The following is an 8,863-nucleotide window of genomic DNA, read 5'->3' as shown; positions in this document are numbered from 1 at the left end:
TTCTCCTGCCTCAGTCTCCCGAGTAGCTGGGATTACAGGTGTGTGCCACCACGCCCGGCTAATGTTTGTATTTTTCCTTTTTAAATACCCAGTCAGATTAATTTTGTGTTTTTGTTTTTAAGTCATGAAATTAGAAAGAGGGGCCTCAGTTTTATAGGGCCTCTAACCAATTCATTTCAGATGTGACTAGTTTTTTATCCTAAGAACTGAAATGCTAAATTGTCACCATTTTTTTCTTTAAAAAATTAAATACTAGAAACACTTTGCTTTGCTGGATAAGAATTATAGCCATTTGAATACAGGCATGATAAAGATCATCTTGAAGCACCTATGCTAAATGATTTTTCCTTTAATAGTTTTCATTAACTTGTTTTTCCACATTGGTGTTCCTCATACTTCTTGTTTTTCACCAAGTGTCCATAAATGAAACAAACACAATGACTTCGAATGAAAACAATTTAAAATTATGTTAAGAGTTAGAGCCACCTTCCCAGCTGGTTGCCTAAGCTAGTCCCAGCCGCACAGGTGGGACTTAGAAAGCTTTCAGGCAGGCTCTTTGAAGCGTGGGGCCCTCTGAGGCGTGAGAGCAGGGGCAGGGCCTTTGCCCAGATGGGTAATATTTATGATAAGTGCACTAATGAATGAAAAACACTCGGAAGTAATATCACAATTTAATATTAAATTATAAAATAATGTCAGCCAATTAATTAATGTATTCATTAGATATAAGTGACTATGATGTGCCAGATAGTGTTCTTGGAAATTTTTTGAAAGTTACTAGCTTATTCTCTGCTCCTCTATTACACATTTAATACATGCAATTGTTATGTCTGGGAGGATATGGTGAGATATATAAATTACTAGAGTCGTAAAAGACCCCGTATTGAAGATAGATTCAATTTGAAGCACGATCTAGTTGACTTTGGGTAAAAACTTGAGCTGATTCTAGTTTTCTCATTTGTAAAATGGGCATACAAATCTTGCAAGATTTTCTAAGAATTATTCACTATGTATACAGTGTTTATCATAATTGGCATGAAGTAGATGCTCTAAAATAAAAATGACAGTTGATGTCTTGCTCCTATGACATCTGCTGGTGCTAATATCACAAATCCAAAATCTCTTCTCATTCATAATTCCCAAATCCACCAATCTTTGTAATATAATTTATTTTCTTAACTTTGGAGCAATATTGGGGCAAAATTGACAACTGATGTGAAGCTATTTACAGGCTTATTTGTCTTACCTAGTGTAAATATTCACATATAAAACTTGGAGAAACAGTATTTACTCATGAGATTTCCCTGTGGTCTCTGTTGTGTTATATAATATGTTACATAGGTAACAACTATGTTTTTAAATTCCAAAATAACAACAACAACAATAAACAAAACACTGAATCCTGAAACACAACTGCCTCCAAGGGTTCTTGAAAATGATCTAAGGTCTAGCACTGCATCACTTGGTGTTATACAAAGGCTGATGCCTATGTCTTCTATCACTCAGTATTAAACTCTCCAACCAAGATGTATTATCCCTCACCGAAGGTAACATTTCTTATAAACAGATGTGCTCAGTTGCCTATGCAATGGAGAGCAATGATGTCTCCAGAAGTGTATTTCTTGAGTAAAAGCTCATTCTGCATAGATTTCATTTGCAATTTTGCATGCTATGGTTGCTGAGTAAACATGAAAAAATAATGAATCTTAGCAAGTTGTTATATTCTGCTCATGTTTTGTTTACTGTGACACATTTTTCGTGCCCCAAAGTGTTTGGGGAGACAGACTGCCATTTCCTTTGTAGTCAGTACACTAACACCAGCAGAAACATAGCAGAGAGAGGTGCTGAAGCAAGCCAAAAAAGGCACAGAGAGAAACATTTCAAAGATGAATGTTTCTGAAGTTCATACTTAGGCTGAAATAGGAGAAATATATGGTGGCTCAGTTTGTGCAGCTTCAGGCTATCTCGTTTCTGTCTTGGAGGAAAAAAAAAATCTACCTACACTAGATTGCGTCAGCCTACCTCATCTAGAAATGGCTAAAACTTCCATGAGTTATAGGTGAGGGTCATAAACCAAGAAAGAATATGAACCAGGGCCCCAGTTTTTAAGTGGCAAGAGCTTCTTCTTTAATACCTATCCCTTACAGACTCTTATTTAGTGATAGAAGCAAGGACTGAATTAATGGTTATAGCTCCTTGGTTCATTATAAATGAAATGGAGTATGCCCTGTTGCTTAGATTATCTTTTAAAACAGAATTTCAGGGAAGCTATAGGCTGCTTAGGGTGAGAAGACCCAGTGCTTGATGAGAGGCTCAACGTAGAATCAGGTGTAGGAGCCAAGTTCTCATATTTATATGGAAGTTGATGTGTGTAGGTCATCACAGAATCTAAGCAAAATTAGCAGATGACAATCACAGGAAGGTCCTTGGGAAAGGCCAATATTATTACTGGACTATAAGGAACTCTAGTGCAGAAAGCCATGCAAAAATATGACAGGATTATGTCACATAATAATAATTTTTCACACCCAGTGCTCTGCACTGAGCTACCGCATTTGAAAATTAGCACTACATACTTGGCCAAATGGTGAAGCGTTATTGAACGTTTCCCTGCTTGTTTCATAGAGTTCAAATGATTTCAGAAAAAAATTAAAAATTTAGAAATATAATTTATATCCCTCCTGAGAAATTATATATGTGTGAATTTAGATCCTTGTCTAACACTTGTAAAGAGTGTTTGTTTTTATATAACCTGTTTATTATAATTGTTTCCCATGTTGAATTTTTCCAACGGATGTGTGAAACTCATATATTAGTTGCAAAGACCATCTAATTAAATTTCCTGTAAGCTGAACGTCAAAATAGAATTTTACCCAAATACAAGCAATAGAAATTGAATTTCACTTGAATCTTTTCTCTAAAATTCAAATTTGTTTTAGCAATGCTGCTAAGAAAATCCACAAAGAAGGCAATGAACCCTGGGAACATTAGAGTAAACTGGAAGATAACTTAGGAAATAAGAGTTGTTTGGGATGACCTTCTTATGCAATAATATTATTTGCTTTTGGAAATTGACATCTCATTTCCCTGTCCATGGAGTCATGTCATCCAGCCCAAGAAGAGCATGTGCTTGAATGTGTAACTTGCATTTGTTCGTGTTTGTTTGCTATCTAGTGGTGCAAAATGAGGCAACAGCTTCACAAAAAGTTAGAGTATCAAAAACATTTAGGTCCTATTTCTTTTTCTTACTGATTGTCACTGTGAATTCAGTTTTCAGACACCACAGAAAGATGGCTCCAATGTACAACATAATTTAAAAACTAATTCCTAACTGTTGCTTCCAAAACATCTATAGTTATCTAAAGAAGTGGTTCCCAGTCAGAGACCTGCAGACCCCCTAAAGTCAATAAAGATTGATTGAGGACAGGGGTGGGAAGAGTGGGGAGTTGGGAGGCTGATGTTGTTAACTTTTTTCTTTCCACTACACTATGAAGTCTTTTAAAATACTTTTTATTTTCTGTGTTTTGCTCTTTCTTGCATTAGAAAGACTGACCTCGGCATTATTGATTGGCTAATAGAAAACCCAATTAATTATGTTATCTTTCTTAAAATAAAATCTTCAAGATCTTGAGTTTTGTGGCATTGGAGTTATGCAGAGTAAAAGGTGAAACAGTGGGGAATTCCTATTCGAAAATAAGACGTTGTTAATTATTCTATTTTTGAAACTTGGGCTCAATTCCTCACCAATAGCTCTGACCACTAGTCCTAAGGCGATCCATCTTTGCCCTCTCATTTCTGTTTTCTAATTTCCTCAGAAAATTATTTGATTTCTTTTCTTTCCTGGCCAGTAAAGTTGTAAGGGTCTGTACACAGCTGAAATAATTCATGGTATATCTTGCCAATTTGTGAAATCAGGATCTGCCTGGTTTCTGTTAGGAAACAGATGGCACTCTTGAGAAGTGATTGAGGAAAGGTTAATCAAAGAACTATTTACAAAGTTATGTAGTAGGGTAGAATAAGCAATGAGGATAGTAAAGTACCCAGGAATCATCCCATGCCTGGAAGGGCGAGGAGAAGAAGTCATGACCACCCAACTGGGACTGTAGCACTTGGAGATGGGCCATCCAATGGAAGCCTTCAGTGGACATAGGAAGCCCCTGCCAACCCATGGCCCAGCAGAGAGGGAGCCTGGGGAACCTCTACCCTGCCCAGCGTGTGTTCCTGCCCTCCTATTTACTGCACATGCCTCCCACTGACCAAACCAAACTGGAAGCAAGTATAAGGCTTCCCAGATGATACACCTTGTAGAGCCCAGCTCCAGAAGCACAAGGTGGGTCATGAAATTGTGAAGCTGGCAGGGTAAATAGAATATAAGGTACCATTCTCAGCCTTAGTAAGCCGTAGTGGAAAAGAAAAGACAATGCATGGACCACTGCATCAAACAAATGTATGTTCAAGCATAGGGCTCATCAATGATTGACAATGTGACTGGAAAAGAAAGGACAATGCATGGACCATTGAATAGGGCTCATCAATGATTGACAGTGTGACTCTGGCAAGCTATTTAACCTCTCTGAACTTCCTTATTTTCTGGTATATAAAATTCCATTGAATTGCTTACTTTGTATGGATATTGTAGTTATTAAATGAGATAGGTCTGCATTAGTATTAATAGCAATGACAGTTTTTCATGAAGCCTAAGATGTACTGTATAAGGTTGAATAGTGCCATAGTCCCTTCACTCTCCCCACAAAGTTTAGATATTCCTGGAACCTCAGAAGGTGACCTTATGTGGAAATAGGTTCTTTGCAGATACAATTAGTTAACATGAGCTCAAACTGGATTAGTATGGACCGTAAATCTAAAGAGTGGCATTCTTATAAGAAGGCCATGCAAGACTCAGTGAGACATTAGGGAGAATTCCAGGTGATAACGCAAACAGAGACTGGGGTGTGTGTCCACCAGTAAAAGGACCCCAAGGATTGAAGGCAATCCCAAGCAGCTAGGAGAGCGGAGTTCGAGACCAGCCCGGGCAGCATTGTGAAACCCCATCTAAAAATACAAAAATTAGCCTGGCATGGTGGTGCACGCCTGCAACTCCAGCTCTTGAGAGGCTGAGGCACAAGAATTGCTTGAACCCAGGAGACAGAGGTTGCAGTGAGCCAATATCATGCCATTGCACTCCAGCCTGGGCGATAGAGGAAAAAAAAAAAGAAAAAGAAAAGCTAGGAGAGAGGAAAAGGAGCATTCTTCCCAAAAGCCTTCAGAGGGAGCATGGCTCTGCTGACACCTTTATGGCAGGCTTCTATCCTCCAGAACTGTGGCACTTTGTTATGGCAGTCCTAGGAAATGAATACATGTACTTTTATTATACATTAAAACAAAAAAAATCAGAAATCAAGAAATGTCTAAAGTAGATAACATCTTCCAATGGCTATCAGCTAGGCAAACTGACAGCTCCCAGAAGTACCTGTGCTAAACCTTACAGAATGTGTCAGCAGTGTTGATAAGACACATACGGGCCAGTTTTTTTTAATTCCAAGAAAAAATGCTGGGGGAAGGGAAGAGAGGAGGTAAGTTTGACAAGTCCAAAACATCCTCAACTCACAAGCTGGAACCAAAATTAGGCGTCAACATAACTGAATGCTCCCTTGGGAGCTCAATATGAAAGACATTTTTTTTTCTTAAAAGAGAAATTCTGTTACCAATGTTCTTTTTAATTTTAATTTTAGATTCAGGGGGTGCATGTGCAGATTTGTTACAAGGATATATTGAGAGATGCTGACGTTTGGGCATCTATTGATCCCGTCATCCAGATAATAGTAGTACAAGATGGGCAGTTTTCCAGCCCTTTCCTTCCTCCTCCCATCTTCCCTTCTTCTGGAGTCCCTAGTATCTATTGTTCCCATCTTTAAGTCCTTGTGTACTCAAGGTTATCTCCCACTTATAAGTGAGAACATGTGATATTTGCTTTTCTGTTTCTGCATTAATTCGTTTAGGATAGTAGCCTCCAGCTGCTTCCATGTTGCTGCAAAGGACATGATTTTGTTCTTTTAAATGGCTGCATAGTATTCCATGATGTATGTGTACCACATTTCCTTTATCCAATCCACCATTTCTGGAGGACACTGAGGACCACCTTCAATGGCAAAACGCAAAGCACCATGACTAAGTCTATAAGAGATTTGAAGATGTGAGTCTTGAATATGAAAAAGTTTAGGAAAACTTGTAAGAATTTATTGTACTTGCATTTTCATTTTTAGTGCATAGTCATGCTGCGTAATCAGAGTTTATTTTAAATAAGTCTTAAAGAGCTATCTCATTATGTATGAAATAAAAACTTCAAATAATGAATGCATTATTTCACAGTTTAACTAGCAGCAGGTTTACTTTTGCAGTACATATGGTGATTTATCTTACAGTTAATAGTGTCTCAGGTTTGATGTTATTGTATTAGCTATTAGTACTCTAGCTCAAATGATTCAGACATCTTTTGCTTATTTTCTGATAGTGATGTTTTTCCCACAAAAATTTACTCTTATAGCTAAATTTTAAAAAGTAACATTCCAGACGCAGTGGCACATGCCTGTAATGCAAGCACTTTGGAAGGCTGAGGTGGGAGGATTGCTTGAGTCTAGGAGTTTGAGATCACCTGGGCAACAGAGTGAGACTCCCCCCATCTCTACAAAAAATTTAAAAAAATTAGTCAGGTGTGGCAGCACACACCTGCATTCCCAGCTACTCAGGAGGCTGAGATGGGAGGATTGCTTGAACCCCAGAGATTGAGGCTACAGTGAGCTGTGATTGCTCTACTGCACTCCAGCCTGGGTACAGAGTGAGACCCTGTGGGGAAAAAAAGAGTAAAATGTTAAAAGTTCAAGATTCAAACTTCTTTTAAAATAGAAGTAAAAATTTCCTTAAAAAATGGTATTGGCTGGAAGACAGTTTTAAAGGCCAAGTTTGTATCTGAGGCTGGTACCATCCAAGAGTATTGTTTGCATGAGCATTCTCCAACATTGCCATTTCAGTAAGAAAAATATCAGATTTTGAATAATATTTTCTGAATTCACCCTATTAGATTGTAACACCTCTCTCTAGCAGAAGGCAAAAGTGTTATTTGCAAACATATTGGCAGCATCTTTCTTTCTGTATATAAAGAAATGGTTGTAAGAAAGTTTCTATTAGGTAAGTAAAATAGAGATATACATATTAATCTATTTTATCACTTTAAGCATAAAATCTCACAAAAATTCTTGTGCATATTTTCTGCATTTTAGACTCATAAGTTAGTCTCTTAATGTTGACTAAGGCAATATAAATTGTTTATGACATAGTAAATTGAAGATGGTACATATTTAAGAAAACATGTTTTAATAATGTTTAAGACTTATCCCATTACATAAAAACTCCCTTCTCACCTTGCATAAAGTGGTAGAATTTTAAAGCTAGAGGGAGCCTTAGATCATCAAGTACATGCTGTATTTTATCATCTAATCTAATATCTTGTGTCTCAAGCTGATTGTCTTTATTCGTAGCATTTTAAAGAAATGATTACTTCTATGTTACCTAACTTTGTTCTCATAATATGTGGTATCCATATCAGTGATCTTTGAGCCAGGGATCTCAATCTCAAATATCTAAATCAGTCAGCCAGGAGAGTGCATGAGTCAAACTGGCCTGGTGATGTCTGAAGAGCATGGGAGAATGTGAGTCTTCCTACACAGAGTGACAGACAGCATTCAGGACCAGATGACAGAGGGAATGCCAAATCCAGTCCCCATATTGCTAAAACTTCCTACTCCAGACAAAACAGAAATCCAGATTTTTAATGTGCAGTTTCTCTATTGAAATTCACAATTGATTAAATGTTTTTGAAAACTATGTGAGATAAACAAAATATATCTTTAGGCTACTGATTTTCAGATTCGGATCTTGGTATTTATATCGTGAAATGTATAGTTTATCCTGAAATAGTCAATTCCTCCACACAGACTGACTGCAGGCAGAAGGGTTTGTGCCCAGGTGAATTTGATGATGGTAAGCTTTCTCCAATGCTTTGGAGACCCAGAAATGTGAATGGAAATGAAAGCACAACAGCTTCTGTTTACCAGCCTAACTGACAAGCCTATCAAATATTTTTTCTTGCTTTGCTGCTTATGTATGGGTTCTATTTTCCAGACTGTCCAACAGTCTTTAAAAATAAGCAATTTTCATTTTGCATCTTTTTAATATGAAAATATGTGGCTGGGCATGGTGGCTCACACCTGTAATTCCAACACTTTGGGAGGCTGAGGTGGGTGGATCACCTGAGGTCAGGAGTTTGAGACCACCTTGACCAACATGGAGAAACCCAGTCTCTACTAAAAATACAAAAAAAAAAGGGAAAGAAAAAGAAAATATGCCACATATTAAGCTAGGTAGTTTCAGTTTAACAAGCAGTTATTCTATATCTTCTCTGCAAAATATACTACTCTATATTCTATACAGTTATGAGTAAGACATGTTTCCTCTGTTCAAAATTTTCTGTGTGACAGATACATCCCCTCAGCCATTCTTTTCTTTGACGTATTTCTTCATTACTCCTTAATTGCATACTGTCTGGTGCTTACAATCAAAATGACAGCAACTTATATTTTTCTGTAGACACTGTCTTGAGCATTGTGCATTAGTATTGCTGACATTCCTCACAACACTGAGAAGTAGAACCTACTTTATCATTCTGAAACCTGCCATTCCTATTTCACAGATGAAGAAACTGTAACATGAATATACTGTAAATAAATTACCCTGTGGACACACCAATTTCTTCAAAGGATCGTCTGATCTCATTGTCTATGTGCGTCTTTATTTCCATGTAGACTGT

This window comes from Pan paniscus, chromosome 15, assembly GCF_029289425.2.
Source record: "Pan paniscus chromosome 15, NHGRI_mPanPan1-v2.0_pri, whole genome shotgun sequence".
Lineage (NCBI taxonomy): Eukaryota > Metazoa > Chordata > Mammalia > Primates > Hominidae > Pan > Pan paniscus.
Note: the sequence above shows the minus strand (reverse complement) of the source record.